This window comes from Felis catus, chromosome A3, assembly GCF_018350175.1.
Source record: "Felis catus isolate Fca126 chromosome A3, F.catus_Fca126_mat1.0, whole genome shotgun sequence".
NCBI classification, from domain to species: domain Eukaryota; kingdom Metazoa; phylum Chordata; class Mammalia; order Carnivora; family Felidae; genus Felis; species Felis catus.
The window spans coordinates 54,165,543-54,187,191 of NC_058370.1; the positions used below are offsets into that span (position 1 = coordinate 54,165,543).

Sequence of the window (21,649 nt, forward strand, 5' to 3'; positions counted from 1 at the left end):
AGTGAATGAATTAATGCTTCATACTGTGTTGACGTTAAAGGCCTTGGGAAATTGGGTCTACGTGTTGCTTCTGATCACATTGTGTAACCGAAGCTGTCCCTACCAAGATACACACAACAGTTTTCTGAATTGATGTTTGCCCCACAATAGATCCACATCTGCATAGCCTCCAATTAATTCCAGGCCCTAAGATGTCTGGAAGCTCAACAGGCATGGCCAGGGTTTGTGGAGCTGACATTCTTATATTCTCACATCCAGAACCAGCTTTGGGGGCCGATGAGTCGGAGCCAACAACTGTGAGCTAATGAGCACTGAGGATTTATATCCAGTTCACCTCGATGATTAATGCTTTTGTCTGCTGCCTCCTTCTTTTTCGGTTGAGTACAATGCTGAGCTCTGGAGAGCTGATAAGAGAGATGTCTTGAGTTACATTAGTCTCCCTGAGGTAACAAAGAATAAACACTCAGACATTCTTTTCCAAATAACCAGTCAAAAGGAGGTCAGAGACTACAGGATAATTTCAAAGAATCTAAAAAGATCTTCCCGAAGCCTGAGGACTTGCACTAAGAGCCATAATAAAAGTTTATTCCTTACGTGGTGTTTTGACCAGCTGAGAGCAATTTAGTGTATAGCTTTACCCATGGGTCAGCGAAGTTTTTTCTACAAAGATTCAGATAGCAAATATCTTAGGTTTCACAAGCCATATGCTTTCTGTTGCAACTATTTGACTCTGAGATTATAGCATAAAAGCAGTTGTAAGTAATTCGTAGATCAGTGTGCATGGTTATATTCCAATAAAACTTTATTTACAAAAGCAGGTGGCAGGCCAGATTGGCCTACAGGCCGTCATTTGCCAACTCCCACAGTTTATTGACTAGGATATAGTTATACTTAGAAAGTTATAATTTAGGGGCACCTGGGGAGCTCAGTCGGTTAAGCATCTGACTTCAGCTCAGGTCATGATCTCACAGCTCATGAGTTTGAGCCCCACTTTGGCTCTGTGCTAACAACTTAGAGCCTGGAGACTGCTTCGGATTCCGTGTCTCCCTCTCTCTCTGCCCCTCCCCCACTCATGCTCGCTCTCGCTCTCTGTCTCTCAAAAATAAATAAACATTTAAAAAGTTACAATTTTTAAAAAGTAATAATTTAAAAATGAAACAAAACTGCACTGACAATCCATCAGAAATCAAAGTTAGGATTCTCTACTACTAAAATAACACATGCAAAATTCTTTCCGGTTAGGACAGAGTTTCTCAGTCTATATTAGCCTTTGGATTAAACAATTCTTTGCTGCAGGGTATTGTAGGATGCTTCGCAACTTCTCGGTCTCTACCCGCTAGGTATCACTAGCATCCCCACCCCGAGTTGGGACAGCCAAACTAACTGCCAAGTGTCCCTTGGGAAGCAAATTTGCTCCGGTTGAGAACCACTGGCTCAGAAAGATAGAAAGCGCTATCCAGTCCAAATGGCAGGCTTGATGTGTCAAAATCAACAACATCACACAGCAAACTGCACTAATATTTCTAACGTTAATTGTCAACGGAAAAACTTCCCATCCTTCAAGAAGATCTGCCGCTGTCTTTCTTCCACAGAACAAATACTGCAGGAAACCTCAATCCTAACAGAGCCCTTCTGAAAACAGCCTTAGCCAAAATGGGCACCTCTATCACGGCCAGGGGAAGGTTCAAGGATTCTTTTCAGCACGGTGACACGTCTGCTCACAAGGCCTCTTGAAAGGGAATGCTGTGAGCAATCTGGGAGAGAAAATAAGGAGAACATAGTCTAACCAGAACTGGCTATTTATAGACCTCTCCTGGGCTGGGATGAGGACCGGGCGGTCAGCCTTCACGGCTCATGGTGCCTTGGGTGACTAGCTGCGAGAGTGTGCCAAAAGCTGTGAGGCAGGGTGTCCCCTCGGGTCTTCCACCAGAAGACAGGCTGCAAAGACACACACGCCACAGGTGCCCACATTTTGCACACGGGCGCTGACGAATGTGCCTTTTAACCAGCAAGTATGTGTTAATGCAAAATACTGACGTGAGGCTGCCTGACAAAACCACCGAAGCCCTCTGTGCCCTCACTCCATCCTAGATGCTGGGACTTCAGATGCTTATCTTGCTGAAACCCTCTATGGCCATATTTCCAAGAGCAGAGCACCTGCCTTATTTCCTCAGACCTTCGATCCTATCTCACCTGCAAAGCAAGCTGCCCACCGCATTCCTGTGTGACTAGACCCTGAATCCACCCAAGTCCTTCCCAGTGTGAGCTCCTTATGCCTAGACATCCATGCAAAGCGCACCTGCTAGAAAGTTGACCATCCTTGCAGCTACTACCGTCCCTGTCTGCCACGGGGACTTCCCCTGGCATCCCTTGGTATTGCCTTTCTCTCAGCGGCCATAAGCAAAACTAGACCCTGCTGACCGTGGGAAACATTGTCTCTGTTGGGAGAAAGCACACTTGGCTTGAGCTAGTTCTCTGCATAGGAAGAGCTAAAGTTGATCTGTGGGATACATTTTCCTGAAGGGGAGTCAGGCAGAAGGAACCGCGCTGGGTTTTTCATCGAAGTACTTGAGATCTGGGGAAGCTCCACCTGAGCTATGTGTAGAGAACTTCCTGCCTTCTGGACTGAAATGTAACAATTTAGAGGTCGGTGACCCAGCGAGGCACATGGCAGGAGGACATCGGTGTCCAAAGCACCAGCAGGTTAAACTGCTAAGAGACGTCATGGTACTGTATCACCCTGTCTCATTTTCTCACAGAAAATTCATCTTCTGTCCCAGAGGTTCTCAAAGTGGGGTTTGCAACCAGCACTTGGCATCACCAGGGAAACTATCAGAAGCACAGATTCTTGGGCCCCTCTCCAGACCTCTTGAATCAGGAACTCTTGTAGAGGGGCCCAGCAAACTGTGTTTAATAAGCCCACCAGGTGATTCTGGTGCACGGTCAAGTTTGAGAACCATCAGCCTGAGCTGGTCCCAAGCCTAGTCACACACTATAATCCCCTGGGAACTGAGAAATTTCTTTTGATATTTCAAGGTGATTTCTTGTCACCTCCTAATATAGAGTCCAGGGTAGGCCAAACACCCTGGGGTGCCACAAGCCACCGCCATACTACTTGAAACCAAAGTAAATATGGAGTCTGGTTTAATGACCTAAAGCCACTCTCTTTTCACACACCCTGAGTCCTTCCTCCTCTCTATCCCGACTTCAGCTACTTCAAGGAGAAAATGATTAGAAGTGGGGCCACGGCCTTGTCCCCAGGGGACACTACCCAGACCCATAGAAAAAAGAGGCACAGGGTTCAGCTAATAGAGTTTGGGGAGTGTTCCTAGAGGGGAGAAATAAGTAACAGGACACTGTGGGTGGGGCCTTTTGGGCCAACTCAAGGTACTGTTGTTGATGATTCTACCTCTGGAGATACAGTGGGGATCTGATACGTCACATGCTTCTATCTCACAGACCCCTGAGTGTCAAAGGGGAGTCTGCCTATGGGGCAGGAAGTGCCCCTGGGGTGTGAGTGATTTTTCCCCAGGCTGTCTGGTCCACTTGGCCATGAGGCCCAGCCCCTTCGAAAAGCATCTATAAGCTGGCTAGAGGCAGCTTCTGTGCAATCATTAAAACATCTGCTGTACAGGAGAAAGCTACCTGGATTCCTAAGGCACACCTGGTGGCTTATGGGACTTGCTCATGACTTGAATTCATCTGGAACTCTGGAGTTGGTGGCAGAAGTCTCTACTCCAGGACAGCTTCACCCTGCTGCTTGGAGTCCCGCTGGCCAGTGCCCTAATCAAAGACTGCATAGGCCAATGAAATGGTTTTGGTTTCACCCTCTGCCGATCAGATCTGTCAGAGAGGCCGATGGAGTGGTCTGCTCATAGAACTATTTTCACAGCCAATATGGCATAGTAATGAGGAATGGATATTGTTGGGACACTAATCTCCACTGGTGTCACATGATCCTCCCCAGCCAGTGATCCAGGCACTGACTGGTAAGCTGAGCATTCCTCTTCTGAAACGCAACCAAGTTTTCAGGCGTGGCCTTCTTTCAACTCTGTTGGAATCGGGGACCAGGGATCAGGACACAAATGCTGGTGTTCTGGCCACTCTCATTGCCATGGGTGATAAAGTGTCCTTAATTTCTGAGCTAGGAAATTGTATTTTCTGCTAACATGGGTGAAACTGTAGCTTTTTAGCTTGCAGACAGGATAAAATCCCTATTTTATCTGCAAAGGACTCTTCATAGTTCTTGGCGCTAAGTTATGGGTTTCACCCTCCAGCTCTAAAATCCTGCAGTCCCATGCTTACAGTTTTGCTCAGCGAATGTGAGGACAAGCTCCCTACTTAAAGTGAATTTGCAGCCTTTGTGACTTTTCCTTGAGAGCTCTGGGGAATGTGATGGATCCTGCAGGAGAGTTCTGTAGAAGAACCAAGAATTCTTGCCATGGATGTTTCCAACTCTGCCTCTCAAATGATTAGTCACTGGAGCAAATAAAAAGTGCAAGGGGTGCCTAGATGGCTCAGTTGGTCGAGTGTCCAAATTTGCCTCAGTTCACGATCTCATGGTTTGTGGGTTCAACCCCCACATTGGACTTTGTGCTGACAGCTCAGAGCCTGCTTTGAATCTTCTCTCCCTCTCTCTCTGCCCCTCCCCGCTCACGGTCTTTCTCTCTCTCAAAAATAAATAAACATTTTAAAAAACATTTTAAAAAAAGGAACTGGTGCAGGACTGTGGTCTATCTCAAATACCTGCATCAGGCTATGCATCATGGTATGAAATAACTAGACAGGGCAGAGACAGCTATTAATACAAACACAAGAGGGATGGGCTTCTGGCTGCAATAGGGATTCTTATTTTCCATGTAAATGACTTTCCCTCATCAAAAGCTGAATAAAAGAATAGCTAGTGAACCCTTTCTTAATGGCCAACTGGCCTCAGAACACCAAGTTTTCATAGAGTCCTGGGAAAAGGGACAGTATTAAATGCTCTCTCGTTACACTAGTCAGTAGGAAGTGAAAAGAATATGGTTCATTTTGAACCAATAATAAAATTCTCACGATGCACAATAACCCAAGCAAAATAAACAAAGCTATTCGTTTAATTGTAGACAAGGAGTAATCAATAGGCATCATCAGAAGTCACAGATTTCACCTTCATTGTCCCAAACCCCAAATCCATCACCTTAGCCCTTTTTCAAAGGCCTTGGATATAACATCACCTCCTCATCAATCTGAAAGTTGCAGTTTCCCTGTTGCCCCCTTTGAATATAGAACTTGCCAAATGTACTTATTTTTCCTATTGATTTGCTAGCCAGGGATCCTTGTAAGAATTTGTCATGGGTAAGAGCATAGGGCCTGGGGCCAGGCTGTTGGACACAAATGTCTCCACTACTTGCTAACGGTGTGACCGTTGCAAACAACTTGGGTTCCACGAGCATCAGTTACCAGCAAAGTGTGGAAAATAATGTCACCTACTTCACAGTAGATTTTACTGGGATTAAGGAGTTAAAACAAGTAATTAGAGTAGTGCCTAGCCCATATTCAAGAGTCAATAAATGTTATTTGTACATCTGAAGTTGGTAAAAGTTTTCTAGGAAAAATATTCATCTTCTTAGATTCATTGATTCTCTCCATGCTTAAGAAATAAAAATAGATGAGCCTGAAGATGTATATACCAGGAAGTACCCCACTGAATTTTTAATAATAGAGAAAAAAGTTCTAAGTGCCAAGCCCTGTCCTAAGCATTTTTAATACATTATCTCATTTATTCCTCACAAAAATGTGAGTAGATATGATTACCTCGCTTTAACAGTAAGAAAGAAGTTGCCATACAAAGAAGTTAAATAAACTTATTTAATATACACCAGGGTTTATCTAATGCCTAGCCAATATGGTAACCGCTATGCTACATAACAACATTTATAAACATTATAATAGTACATATTTTGTAAACTAGGATCCCAATTTTGTTAATCTCATACACATAAATGTGTGTGTATTTGTAGATAGAAATGATAGAGACAGAGGTACACACACGTGTGTAAGCGCAACAGTAAAAAGATATACACCAATACGTTTATAAGGGTTACTTCTTAGGGATGGTGAACCTCATATTTTTCTGTACCTTTCAAATGTTTCATATCACATTCAATTTAATTCGGCAAATATTTCTTGAGTTTCTACTATATGCCTGTCACAATTGCACAGGTATTACTTCTTAAATTAGAGAAAATACATTAAACTGATGTGCGCTGTCTCTTATGCAATTGGTAGCATTCATTTAAAAGCTCATTTTAATATGGTATTCACATGTTGTAATGTTATAAAAATGGCTACTAATGATAAATAAGTGAAATTCTGCTTCTGTCCCAACAACTGGAATAGATCACTCTTCAGTTTCTTGAAAAAAATCGCCCCAAATCTGTGTTTCCAAGTTCAATGTTAGAAAGTGTATTTAATTTTCAGAGAGGGCAAGAAGTAATTCATCAAGAAATAGTTTTGAACTTCCAGAATGTGAATGAAGGAATAAGGAGCAAAATACTGAGTTATAAATGTGGGGAGCTGGGCACGGTGGGATGCAGGGGCCATGCCAGCAGTGCGTGTCCATCATATGTCACCTGCCCCACAGGGCACTTTTGTGTCTATCTGCTAAATGAGTCTCTTCATGCCCACAGGCCAAAGTGTCATTCTCATCATCAAAAACACATTCACTGCCCATTATCTACGGCTGATTACCATAGGGATCCAGCTTTTTAAAACTTAGGTTGTTGTGTGTTGCTCTAAGACATTCTGACTAATGACCTGTCATCCCAGCAGAACTGGAGGAGTAAGGAGGACTGCAAGCTGAGGAGGGGAGGCACGGGCTCAGGGACCGAGCTAGGCAAAGAGGCAAGGAGGCATCTTGAGGGAGGTGGCGCTGGCCACAGCATTTAGGCCTGGTCAGGAGCACAACTGCAAAGCCACAACTACCTGTTCCCAGAGCCGAGGAGGGAACACCTGTCCGCCACATCTGGAAACCTGTATGGCCTGCAATGGTTGGGATTCTCCTGGCCCATGATAAAGCTCCAACTCCTCCCTGCTAGGAGAACTGGGTCCTCCTGCCATCGTCCTGCACACAGCACTGGTCAGAACAACGAGGCCCTCGCTGAGCTGGGCCACTGGTTCCCAGCAGCCTCTGCCTCTTGCCAGTGTAAACCTCTTGGCCTCAGTTTCTTCATCTGGAAAATGAGGACTTCAAACGAGAACACTTTCAAGATGGCTTCCAACATTAGAGGTCTGTGATTCTACAGAGCCCCGTGAAACACATGGCTGCTTCAAAGGCTTTCCTCTCCAAATTAGTAAAGTTTCCAAGTTTGACCGCAACATTTTCTAGCCACGTGACCATTGCTAAGTATCTCTGAACCTCAGCTGCCTCATGTGTGAAATGGGAATCCTGAGATGCAGACTTGTAGAGTTTTGTGGCCATAAAGTTAGATTGACATGTCTGGCACAGTGTCTGCTCCATAACAGGTGCTCACCCTTCTCCCTGTACCACATCATTTCAATAATGATCCTTTACTTTAGAACTGGCGGGGGGGGGGGGGGGGCTTGGCACGGTTAACATTGGGGGCTGGATAATTCTCTGTTGTGAGATGTCCTGGATCGCAGGATGTTAAACAACTTCCTTGATCTCAACTACTAGAGTCCATAGCACCCTCCCCCGCCCCCATACAGGTGTGACAACAAAAAAATATCTTTAGATGTTGCCAACTGGCTCCTGGGAGCCAAATCCACTCCCCACCCCACCCTGCTGGTTGGGAACCACTCGTTCAGGTGGGTCTCAATTATACAAGAGGAAGGGCACCTGGGTGGCTCAGTCGGTTAAGCGTCCGACTTCAGCTCAGGTCATGATCTGACGGTCGGTGGGTTCGAGCCCCGCATCGGGCTCTGGGCTAATGGCTCAGAGCCTGGAGCCTGCTTCTGATTCTGTGTCACCCTCTCTCTCTGCCCCTCCCCCGTTTATGCTCTGTCTCAAAAAATAAATAAACGTTAAAAAATTAAAAAAAAATTATACAAGAGGAAAACGGGTGCCTTGCTCAATATCCATTTTCCAGTAAAAGTCAGAGTCCTGTCCAGACCATATCTTCAGGGTTCTGGTCCACATATGACCTGCATGCAATATCCCGGATTTCTGGCTGCCACAGGACAAGAAGGTAAGGAAAGAAGAGTAGAACTAAGATGTGAATGCCTCTAGTAAGGAAACCTTTTGAAAGGCAATTGGATAGGGGCACCTGTGTGGTTCAGTCTGTTGAGCATCAACTCTTAATTTCAGCTCAGGTATGATCCCAGGGTCATGGGATTGAGCCCCATGTCAGGCTCCATACTGAATGTAGAGACTACTTGGGATTCTCTCTTTCTCCTTCTGCCCCTCTCCCTGCTCATGCTTTCTCTCTCTCTAAAATAAAAAAAATAATAATAACATATAAAAAAAGAAAAGAGATTGGATAGTTGTACTAAGCAGATGCAAGCAAATTCTCCCCTTATAAATATACTGAATTGGTTATAGGAACAGTATTTTTTGAAGCCCAGGAAAGAATAAAAAATGTGCCAGAGACTTGCACTCTTCTGAATTGGCCATACATAGAAAAATAACTATAATTTAGTAGTTCATCTCATCAGAATATAGTTAGATGTGCTCTTTCTTTTCTTTTGGTCTGGCCCAATGGCACAATTTCGATGATTTATGCATCTGGACAACATGTATCCGTTCCCCGGCCTCTCTGATGTTATTTCTGCATCAGAATGGATGTATTTGATTAGATTGTACTATAACTCCACTTTTTCATCTGTTTCCCTTCAAAGCTACGTTCACAGATAAATGGCTCTAGCATTAATCTTCCCAGAGAAAAGTCACAGCATACACCGGCCCATCCTGATGATGGTGAAGAAGTCCCGCTGTTCATTTTATCCTGAGGTTCTGCCTATGACGTCATGTTTCCCCTAGACAGTTCAGGCTCCCTTGTTGTAGATGAGAAACACTTCATGAATTTAGGATGCTCTTGGCCAATCCCTGGTGCTAGCAAGCATCACCTCATCACAAGGAGAAAAGTGTGTGGAAGGTTGGCAAGAAAGTTGTGCTGACAGGTGAGAGGATTGAGAAGGATGCAGGGGAGAGGCAGGAAGGACTTTTCCAGGGATGGCTTCTTGTGGGAGAGAGAGAAAAGAACAAGATATAACAGAGCTGATAACAGAGACACGGTAGAAGGAGCGGAGTACACATTGGTAAGATACAGCCAATGTCAACTTCCAAAGTGAAGATGCCAGGGGGCTTCCGTCAAGGCCATCGGCTATCATGGCAATGAGCTTCACGTATGAACGTGTGTTCCAGCATCACGCATGCATACACAGTTATCAGTAGTTGATAGAAACTATCACAAACAACCACAGGTGTGCGGCTGATTCTCAGTAAGAGCATCACCCCTTCTGATGTGTGTTCAGCTGGATTCGAATGGCAAAGATGAGCTGGAAAAAGCAAAGCAGTTCAGTGAGGGGTTGCTGTGTCACATCTTTGGGGCGTGAAAGAGGGTGACTCACAAGTAACTGTGGTGGACACTAGGAGCTCCTCACAGATGTCCTGTGATACCACCTCTGAAGCCACTGGGGACATGACTGCCCTTGGCATCTCGGGGGAACCAGCCAAGGGACGATCTGCCTCCATCCCATAAGGAATTGTATTCCTTGCCCTGAATGCATTTCCCGGGGCCTCTTGCTGGTGGAGTTCCCTGCAGACACTCAGGATGTGACTTTCCAAGGGGTAAAGCCCCTCTTGGCCGGGGACTAATTGTGAGTTCTTATTACTGGACAGACCAGGAGGTTGACGAGTCCTGAGGACACTGGGCAAGATATGAAGACAGATGGAGAGAAGGGATGCATTCACTGCTGGATGTCCTCAGAGCAAGGAGAGTGTGCCAAACCTATGGTGGTGGCAGGGACAAAATTTGACTTAAGCAAACAAAACAAAACAAACACACACACACACACACACACACACACACACACACACACACAAAGTGTCCAGAAACAACACGATTTCTCTTTACCTATGGCTGTTTGAGCCTGTGCACCAACTGATGTCCTAGAGATGTCATCTCAGTCTCCCTCCCCCCAGCTGGGGGAGTTTGCCGGGTTGCCATGACACAATGCCATAGACTGGGGGGCTTACACAGCAGTGGGAAGGCTGGACATTCAAGATCAGAGTCAGCAGGGTTTGGTTTCTCCTGAGGCCTTACCCTTTGCTGGGCAGGGGGGCTGCTTTCTCTGTGTCTTCACATGGTCTCTCCTCTGTACATGTCTGTCTTCTAATCTCCTCTCCTTATAAGGACACCCTTCAGATAGGATTAGGGCCTATCCATATGACCTCATTTTAACTTAACGTTCTCTTTAGAGACCCTATCTCCAAATACAGTCACAGTCCGAGGTACTGGGGTTAGGACTTCAACACATGAATTTCCCAAATAACCCAAATGGGTTCTTCATACATGTATTTATGAAATGTTCTTTTGAATAGGTATTCTGTGGATCATGAACAATAGAAAATCTATCATGACCACTGGAAAAAACGGCCTTAAATGTTGATCGGCTAATGAGTCTGTACGGATTAATTTTGCAAGACTAAAAACTACCTTATGCTTAGGAAGCTGAGTGAAGCGAATGCAAGAAGAAATTTCATCAGTAGTAATACAGCTAGAATACTAAAAAACCTTTATTTTCATTTCCAATTTACAGATTATATATATAGATGTGAAAGAATGATAACATTTAGAGACTATTCAGGAGTTGTGACAGCATATTATATTGTAGTACAATAATAATAATTGTATCATATTATGTACTATATAGTTGTGATACTATATATATTATGTTACATCCCATTATAATATTTATATTGTTTATATCATATTGGTCTTTTTTAAAAGAATCTCATAGAGTACTTTAGAAATAAAAGTAGGATCAGTCACCACAGTGTTGTCTGGAAACTCTAAAGAACTTAAGTTCTTTTTTTTTTTAAATGTTTATATATTTTTGAGAGAGATGTCCTAGAGATGTCTTCTCAGTCTCAGTGTGTGCGTGAGTGGGGGAGGGGCAGAGAGAGGGGGGACTGAGGATCTGAAGTGGGCTCTGCACTGACAGCAGTGAGCCCGACGTGAGTCTCGAACCAACGATCAATGAGATCATGACCTGAGCTGAAGTCGGACACTCAACCGAGTCACCCAGGTGCCCCTAAAGAACCTAAGTTCTATTGTGCACTGATGATGGAGCATATTTGATCAAATCTAAAGTTATCTAATGATTCAGACAGATGGATGATTCAGATACTTCTTTCTATCATTCTTATGTAGTGCATTTTTTTTAGAGCTCAGAGGTATGCTTCAGGTTTGTTTCTGGAAAATATATGCTTTTCTCTCTCTCTTTAAAAATAGCTTTATTATAGCATAACTGACAGTAAATTGCACATAGTTAAACCACACAAGTTGATAAGTGTTGACATACGTATACACCTATGAAAAGATTGTCACGATGGCAGGCTGAATGATGGCCCCAGAGGTGCCCCTATCTTGCCCAGAACCTTCAGACGTTTTGCGTTACATGGTAAAAGAGATTTTGTAGATGTGAGGACCTTCAGGGTATTGGAACAGGGAGATGGTCCTGGATTATCCAGGGGCCCAATGATCACAAGGGTCTTTGGAAGAGGGAAGTGGAGATTGGATTGATGTTTGAGAGGGGCCAAGAGCCGGGAAATGTTGGCAGCCTCTGGACACTGGAAGAGGCAAGAACAGATTCTCCTAGGAGTTTCCAGAAGGAACCAGCCTTGTTAACAACTTAAGGTTTAGCTCCGTAAGACTTATTTTGGAAATCTAACCTTCAGAACTGTAAAAGAATAAATGAGTGGTATTTTAAGCTACCATTTACAACATTTGATACAGCAGCAAGAAGGAACTGAGACGATCACAATGAAGCAAGCCGCCTGGCCCCTGAACTCCCCACTCCCACCCTTCCTCGCCCCTACTCTATTCCCAAAAAGCCACTACCTTCTTTTCTGTCACCGAAGATTTGTTTGCATTTTCTAGCATTTTCTATAAATGAAATTATTTAGTATGTGCCTTTTTTCCTCTGACTTCTTTCAGTCTGCATATTTACTTTGAGATTTACCCACGTTGTTTTGTTCCATGAAACTCCATTGCTTTCATTGCCTGGCAGTGTTCCACCACATGGATATAGATGACAGTCTGCTTAACTCTGCACCTGCTAATGGCCACTTGGGTTTTTGTCTGATTTTGACTATTACAAATAGAATTTGTGTACGAGGCTTGGTATAGACAAGTATTCTCACTTTTGTGTTTCAATACACAGGAGCAGAATGGCTGGGTCCAGTGGGAAATATGTGTTTCACGTGTTAAAAACACCGCCAAACTGTCGGCCACCATGGCTTTACCATGTTACATTCCCACCAGAATGTAAGAAAGTGCCAGTTGCCTCACATCTTCACCAACACTTGGTGTGGTCAGTCTTTTCAATTTTACCTACTCCAACAGGTATGTAGTGGTTTTAATTTGCATTTCCTTAATGACTAATGATGTTTAGAATCTTTTCATAAGTTTATCTCCACCCCTTTTTCTTCTTTGGTGAAGTGTCTCTCCAAATCTCCTCCCAGTTTATTACTGGATTGTTGCTTTCTTATTATTGAATGTTCAGAGTCTTCATTCACTCAACAAACATGGACCCTCTATGTGCAAACATAGGACCTACCAGGTGCCACGTGCTGTGTGCATCAAAGGAAAGGGAGACCAAATCTCTTTTCTCAAAGAGATGACACTCCTCCATCATAAGGTCTACTGTCCTTCCGTTGGTCCCGGGCAGGCCTTTGTCACCGCCGTAACGAATAGGATGTGGCAGACGTGGTGCCATAGGATCTAAGAGATCAGGTCATAAAAAGTGATGAGGCACCTACTGAGCTAACCACCCCTAACCCCTCAGAAGCCATCCCCCAAGTCGTGAGAGCATCAGGCCCCACGGAGAGGCTACAGTCCTAGCCAGCAGCCCCAGCTAAGGCCTCAGCCAACAGCCTTCACACCGCTCGGCTGCTAAGTGGAGTTCACGGTCCCTTCTCAAATTGCAGATGTGTGAGCAAAATCGATGTCATTGTGGCTGTTTGAGACCACGAAGCACCGGGGCAGTGTGTTATGTGGCAGTAGAGGACCGAAACAGAAATCACAGCGGAGAATAGCATTGTTATATTGAAAATAAAATGTTTGTATTCTGGATAAAATGCACTCTGAATAGTTTTTTTTTTTTTTGTCCCACAACAGATGGGTATGTTTATTTAAACAAGCACATTTGTATTTAAATTTTAAAACATTTAAGTTAAAACTAAAAGCTGCTTTTCTCATTCCACAGGCCTTAGAAACGTAAAATAATCACTTTGCAGCAAACAGTCAGAATTTCAGAGCTGCAAATGGCATTGATGGGCTCCAGTCCTCCTTGTACAGCACAAAAATCAGAAGCCAGCATTCTTTCGTGTATCTTGCATAGCCTGGAAAGTAAAGGCTACGTTTTCCTGCTTTGTCACTGTCTTAATGACTTCTCCATTCAGGACGAATTACACTAAATTTGTTAAGAAAATATTCTTTCCTTCCTTAATAGAAGGAAACACTCGCATTTAAGGAGCTAAATGCATCTCCAAAGTTGTTAAAATTCCAGTTTGCTCCATGCTCAGTGACAATCCCATGTGCGTCACAGAATCGAGGGTGGTGGTGCAGGCCACGGGCTCTGGGTGATCACTCGGTCTGGACTCAAATCCCTGCTCTGCCCTCTTCCACCTGTATGACTTTGCTTGATTCACTTGACCTTGCCTGGGTTTCCATTTTCTTATCTGCAAAACGGAGATAGAAGATAGTATGAGATAAGCCGCATAGAATTTTTGCTAGAAATAGGGGCACCAGGCTAGCACAGTAGGTTACACATCTGATTCTTGATTTTTGTTCAGATCATGAATTCATGGTCTGTGGGACTGACTTCCGCATTGAGCTCCACGCTGACAGTGCAGAGCCTGCTTGGGATTCTCTTTGCCCCTCACCTGGTTGCGTACTCTCTCTCTCTCTCAAAAATAAATAAATAAACTTTAAAGAAAAAAAGACTTTTGGGAGGAAGTAAATGAAATATCATATATTAAAGTTCTTAAAATGTAGCTGATAACCACCACCCCCCCAAAAAAAGGCAGCAACTCTTAGGACTCCGCCAAAAACTTCCACAGGTGCCACTTCAATCCCATCCACATGTCTTTCTTTCTGCAAAGATAAAATAACTCATGTTTTACAACTCCCTTTTCAAATGTCCATGAAACTCCGGGCATCAAAAGGGGTTCAGATTTATTCTGATGGCAATTAGGAGGCACAAAAGTGGTTAGGCAGAAAATAGACATCCTCTGAAATTGGCTTTAATGGTGATCACTTTGAAGGCGGTGTGAAGGAGGGACCCAGGTGGGCACTACCTGAGCTGAGGACGGATGAGAAATCCAACTGTGCCCATAATTACAGTAAAGCCTGTCAGCAGCCTGCACCTGACAGCAGTAGGACATGAATAACAGCCATCATTATTATAGCTAGTGTTTGTTGACCATCCATATGTAAGGAACGGGCCAGGAAAAGGATTCAGCCAAGAGGGGTAAGAGAAAATTGTACTGACCTGGAAGTAAAGAGGAGAGCACTTGTAGGAGGAAGTGGACACCACAGCAGACCTCTATTGAACCAATCAGCAGACGCCAGAGTAGTAACCACTGGCACCGGGGACCCCTGGGAAGCCCTCCCACCACTCACGGCCGGTTCAGGACTCTCAATCCTCCACCCACCGTATGGCGAGGTCAAGAGTATGGGGTATGTGAATGACCCACAGAGTGAGGGCTCCTTATAATCCTTATTTGAAAGGTGACTTTTCCTTATTTCAGTGGTCGGTGTTATTCTGCACAAGACCTCCAGGGTCTGCTTGCCTTGTGGTGCGATCAGACAGCAGCATGAGCAGATGAAAGACAGTTGCAGACTCCAAATAAAGATATGACGCTTCTTTGGTAGGACTTAGTGATGGCCAGTCTCTCCCTGGCAGGGAGCAGATTTGTTTGTACAGAGGTGGTTATGTCATTTGGGAGAAGACACCACAAACTCTCTGACAATGGATGTGGCCGTATGGAGAGAAGATGGCACCAGGGGTGAGGCACTCTTGGCTCCCCCCCGGGGGCCACACACTCTGGCTCCTCCTCTGAGTGTCATGGGGGTGCTGGCTTGTGTTTGCCTGCACTCAGTGCCTGTTTCCTGGGGAGCCAGCCTCCCAGGAACACCCCTGCACCCAAGGCTCCAGAACTATGGAGAACACCTTGAGAACGCCTGCAACAGTCAACATCCAGAAACCTCCCAGAAAACACCTGGAAGCCTAAAGGTCCCCTGCTCCATTTTCCTGCCCTTCAGAGAGCCAGCAGAAATGCTCCACTCTTACCTGTGACATTTCTCTCCGTTCACATCTGACCCCCTCACTTCTGCGTCATCTCCGGTTGAGGATCCAGAATCGCTGAGTCGTGTGAGGCTCCCGAAGACCACCCAGCCTAACCCCTCATGCTGAGACAAGGTTGTGGAGGCTCAGAACACTTCAGTGGCTCAGTTGGGCTCACAGGTAAGAAAGGAAACTCAACTGGACACAATGTCCTGAAAAGACAGTCTTGAAGGGCTGTCTGTCCTCCAGGAAAGCAGAGTCAAGGTGGGCTTCGTGAACACCACTGCGAGTTGGTCCCTTTACAACCTGAAGCTAAGGCTCTGGGTATTCAATGGTCCTCCCCTAACAGGAAAGCCTACAAACAACCCACTAATGATGTCAGCACTTCAGCCCACCTGTGCTAAAATCCAAGTTACATTTAATCAGTAGACATTTCTCTCTGCAACTCCTCCCCACATTCTAAATCGAAAACTCATTAAAAATAACTTTAAAAGATTGGGGAAGGTTTACAACAACCCTACAGTTTCAGGATGGCATCTGGAAGCACACATTCGGTCTAGCTGAGCGCCATTTCACGTTTCTCTGCAGAGTCCTGGAAAAGGCCACGCTGTGCCTCAGGAGCCATGGGGACCCGCACACCCCTGACCGTGGCTCACGAGGGGAGCACACAGCAGCAGGAGGGATGTAACACATGAGGAAACGCTCACAGACAAGCAAAGAAACGCTTCTCAGGGAGGCTTGGTCTTGAAGAAAAATAGGTCCCTGCTGGGTGGAGAAGAATATTCCAGTCAGATGAAAGAGATTCACAAACAATGTGGATCTCAAACCTTTAGCGTGTTAGTGGACAACTCCATCTAAATTCCGGAAGACTGTGAAATTCATAGATGAAGCTGAAACATTAGCAAACCTAAAACACACAGAGCTCCTGCCAACGGCAGTGATTCCGCACTCTTCCTCACAATCCAGGGCAAATGCAATCCAGAATACACTGATACACACACCGATGGAAGGACCTTGGACAGGTTGTTTCAGAATACCAAAGCAGCTCTTACAAGCTTATTCTTTGGGACTGCAGGGGGGCAATTCCCTCCCAGCCCGATGCCTGCACACAAAGAGGCAGAAAAAAAACCTTTTTTCTAGTTCTTAGAGGCAGCCTACAACTTTGACCCACTGAAGCTATTTCTTCTAAGGAGAGAACCTCCAACTCTCTTTAGATTAACAGAGTTCACAAGCAGGTGACAATCAGTATCTAATACTTGTCCTAGGGGCTCCAAAACAAGCGACAGAAACAAGGCATGCCTCCTGGACCAGCCCCTTGACGGAGCTTCCCACATTCTGCAGTTCTGCGATGGGACACACGGGGGCAGCAGAGCCCAGCCCGGTCGTGAGCAGGGTTGGCTTACAGCTGGGATTTGAGGGGCGCTGTTTAGCTCCAGGGATAAACAGGCCAGGGCGACACTTTCCTGGCACCAAAAACCCACGGGAGATGCAAGCGAGGCGCTCAGTGGCTGCGACAGTAATGCCTTCACACTATGCGCGCTCAGCTGATGGCTCTGTGATTAAATCCATATTAACTCTAACCAAATCCATAACATGAAGGAAACCTTGTGATTTTAGACTCATCCTGCCAGTGGGAGACCGGATTTTTGTTACCTGTGTCTATATCCGTATCTGTATATGTATATCTATATCTATATCTATGCCTATATATCTATAGCTATATGTGTATATCTACAGCTATAATGACAGTGCTGTATATCTATAGCCATATCTATATCTACTGATATATACATATAATATAGCTCATATAATTAGAATATTAGTACATACATTGTGTGTGTGTGTGTGTGTGTGTGTGTGTGTGATGGCTTCTTACATCTTTTCAATCCAAAGTATCTTCAATAAGCACGCATTTGTTAAATAATCAGAAAAACATACAGACTCAACAAGATACACAGGAGGAAATCTACATTACATGAAGATATATTTATATTTTGAAGTTTTTCCTTCACAAAAAGATATTTCAGTTTATGAGATAATTAGAAATGTGAGGACTTCAAGTAACACTCTCCAGTTATGAATGTATTTGACAAGTGTCTTTTGATCACGTCACATAAGTGCAAGGCACTCTCTCAGGTTCCAAGACAGCAAGGTAAGTAAGACACAGTTACTGCCTGCCATGAACTTTAAAAGATTGGGGAAGGTTTACAACAACCCTACAGTTTCAGGATGGCATCTGGAAGCACACATTCAGTCTAGCTGAGCGCCATTTCACGTTTCTCTGCAGAGTCCTGGAAAAAGGCCACTCTGTGCCTCAGGAGCCATGGGGACCCGCACACCCCTGACCGTGGCACATGAGGGGAGCACACAGTAGCAGGAGGGATGTGCCAGGTGAGGAAATGCTCACAGACAAGCAAAGAAACTCTTCTCAGGGAGGCTTGGTCTTGAAGAAAAATAGGTCCCTGCTGGGTGGAAAAGAACATTCTAGTCAGATGGAAGAGATTCACAAACAATGTCGATCTCAAACCTTTAGCGTGTTAGTAGTGGACAACTCCATCCAAATTCTGGAAGACTGTGAAACTCATAGATGAAGCTGAAACATTAGCAATCCACCTAAAACACACAGAGCTCCTGCCAATGGGAATGATTTTGCACTCTTCCTCACAATCCAGGCCAAATTAGTATATACTAATATTTCTAATTACATAACCTCTATTATATGTATATATCAATAGATTTAGATATGGCTATAGATGTATAGAACTGTCATTATAGCTGTAGATATACACATACAGCTATAGATATATAGGCATAGGTATACAGACACAGATACGGATATGGACAAAAATCCCACCATCCACAGCTGGGCAGCCGTGAACAACAGACGATTGTTACAGCGGAGGAATGGACACAATCCTGTGAAGACAACGGACTTGGACACTATGAATTCTACGGGGGACAGAAAATGACGAGTCTCCACAGAGGAGGTGGGACTTGAGGGCTGTCTTCAAAGATTGTATAGGAATCGACCGGTTAAGGTGGGGAGTGGTGCATCAGGTGCCTACATATAGGTATACATTCCTATAATGCCGAGTTACCACATGTGACACACTCATGTCTGTGTATTCTCTGTGTTGTCAGTGCAGAGAGATTTCATAGCCCACTAATAGCCTGCAACTGGAAGTTTGGAAAACACTGCTGTACAACAGGGTTCCTCAGCCCCTCACTGCTGACATTGTGGGTAGAAGATCTGGGGCATGGAGACTGTCCTGCCCACTGGAGGATTTCAGCAGCATCCCTGGCCTGTATGCATTAATGTCATGAGCACTTTCGCCCTGAGTTCTGACAACTAAAAACCTCTCCAGCCACTGTCTAATGTCCCCTGGGCTGCAAAATTGCCCCATGTCGAGCGCTGCTACTCTCAACAAACTTAAAAATGGAAATGACCTGGTTTGAGGGAGGGATGACCGACCTCACCTTCAGGAGCGAGGTGCTAACTAACCATGCATAAGAGAGAAGAAGCTTGGATGAATCTGGAAAGTCAGTGGGAGGTCCTGGCATTAACAGATACAAATAGGTGTGTTATGTGATCTGTCGCTGTTGACCTTGTCACACACACAGCGTGCCACCTCCCCCTGGTCCACCATCAGGCCACGTGCCTGCCTATTTCCTCAAATAACCTAACTATTGGCCTCAGGGTCTTTGAACATCCATCACCCTCTGCCTGAAATACCCTTCTTCACTCTCTTCCTGCTCAACCCCTATTGACCATCCAGGTTTATCTTAAACCCCCAAAAGGCCATCCCTACTCCCCCAATCCAGTAAAATTCTCTGATGTGCTACTAAGATATCCTCCAATTGTCACTTTTAATACTTACCGTGAAAGGTAGTTATACATATATTTGTGTGACGATTCACTTATCATGTTTTCTTTTCTCCTCAAGACCGTGAACTCCAGGAGAGCAGGGGCCTTGCCTGTTTTGCTCACGCACAGCAGTGCCAAAACCAATAAAGAATTCCTAAAGGAGGGAGCAAGTAGTGCCAGTTAACCTGATTACAGCTCCTGTTTTTATCAGTTTAGAGGCTGATTGGTGAGCTGGTCTCCTAGGGCTAATTATCATTTCTTTTAAGTAAGAAATGCTTAAAAGCTTTTTAAATAATAACAAAAATATGAATTTCTAATGATATGAGTTTCTAATAAAAGCACTATTCCAACACTTATCTTGAGACTGCATAATTAAGAAACAGTAATCCTTGGGGGGTTGTTGTTTTGTTTTGTTTTGTTTTTTTTACTTAAGAAGTCTACATAGACCTTCTCTGTGTGGTTCTTCCTTTGATAATTAAAGCTCTCGTTTTCTCTTATCATTAGGAAACCATTTCAGATAGCAAAATTGAATTTCCTTTACACCATAAAAGTATTGGAATATTACATTCAGGCTAATTTCATCTACATAACATTAAATGTAGAATTTCTACTCTAAGTTCATTCTCCATATCAACAAGCAAAATAATAGACCAAGAAATGGTCTGAAAATCAAGAAATCCCATGAGAGAAAAGGAGATTATCAGGGACCAGAAGAGTGTGGGGTGTTTGACAGTATGAGAATATATTGTACATTCTATTATTTTTAATGTGGCAAAACCTAAATAATGTTTTAAAATGTCAGACCCCCATCTCATTTTATCAGCTTTCTTCCCAACCTTTGTATCCATCAAGATATTGGAATTCAAGTCAACATATTTTCAAGTATAATGCATTGGGCCAACCATGGGGGAATAAAATGGTCTACTCTCAAAAAGGTTGTGGTCTCTGGGGGGTTGCATCTTGTAGATTGGTATAAAGCAGTGAAGGGCGACTGTCCCCCAGAGGCCATAGCCCATGAGCCAACTATACGACGTGAGCCATCATTTGTCCTTAGAATAAAGGATCAGAGAGCTGCATGCATGGTGTTTGTCACAAGGGTGACAGGCTATTGACATTGTACTGGCACAAAAGCAGGGCACATTGATTCTTCAGTTCCCTAAAGAAGGCAGTCTAAATTGTAGTAATGTGTGTTTGCCCCTTGGGACCAATCTTCCCTTTGCCCACCCCCCAACATATTCATTCATCTATTTATTCAGTAGATGTTGATGAAGAGCATGCCATGTACAGGTGCTGTTGTGGGCTCTGGGGACCCAGTGGGGAACAGGAGCAGAGGTCCCTGCAACCATGAAGCCCAACTCCAGCAGGGACCCAATGTGACCCTCACATAATGACAGTAACCAACACCCTGGGCGCTGAGTGTCCCAGGCGCTCTTCCAAGTGCCGAAAGTGGCCCACCCATTGTATCATGACAGCAATTCCATGTGGCAGGAGTCGAATCTTTCTGCAGAAAGTGAGGCCAGAGAGCTGACACCCACGCCTGCTCGATTTGGGGTTCCTGGACGGAGCCGAAAGTTCTGTCTGCACACATCTGCTTGCATAACCCAGCTCGGACCCTCACCCTCAACCAGGCCATGTGCTCATCACCACACACACACAGTCCCATGGAAAAACAGGCACACACTGCACAAGCTTTAGCAGGGAACATGCTGGGCGTGAGATGGGTTAAGAGAGGAGGGCCCCTCTGATGGGAGAGGAGCAGAAAGGAGCCCCCCTGGAAGCCTGGAATTGGGAAGGTTGGGTGGAGTGTACAAAATGAAGAGGGCCAGAGGGCCATGCTGAGCTTGGAGGCAGAGAACCACGCCCTTGCAAATATGACTCAGGAAGACTCAGGAAGGCCTGGGGGCGCCTGGGTGGTTCGGCCAGTTGAGTGACCAACTCTTGTTTTCACCTCAGGCCACGATCTCATGGTTTGTGTGTTAGAGCTCCGTGCACTGACAGCGCAGAGCCCGCTTAGGAGTCTCTGTCTCCCTCTCTCTCTGCCCCCTACCCTGCTCGCTCTCTCTCTTTCTCAAGTAAAGAAACATTTTTAAAAAATAAAAAATAACAGTAATAAAAAAGAAAAAAAAAAGAGTCGGGAGTGCCTGGAAGCCAGTCAGCTACTATCAGAGAGAATATGCAGGTGAGAATTGAGGGATGTGGGGTGTCATAGACAAGAATTCCTACTGGGCTGTCATGTTGCAAAGGTGAATTCCTAAATATCAGAGTGCTTTG

General features: G+C 44.7%; 1 long non-coding RNA gene across 1 annotated transcript in view; it reads left to right on the plus strand.

The window, feature by feature from the left end:
- LOC109498590 overlaps positions 1 to 12,564 on the plus strand; it is a 112,448-nt gene extending 99,884 nt beyond the window's left edge. The window contains exon 4 of the long non-coding RNA XR_006595451.1: positions 12,388 to 12,564. This is a non-coding gene — a long non-coding RNA (uncharacterized LOC109498590). The remainder of the gene's footprint in view (positions 1 to 12,387) is intronic.
- Positions 12,565 to 21,649: the final 9,085 nt, after the last annotated feature.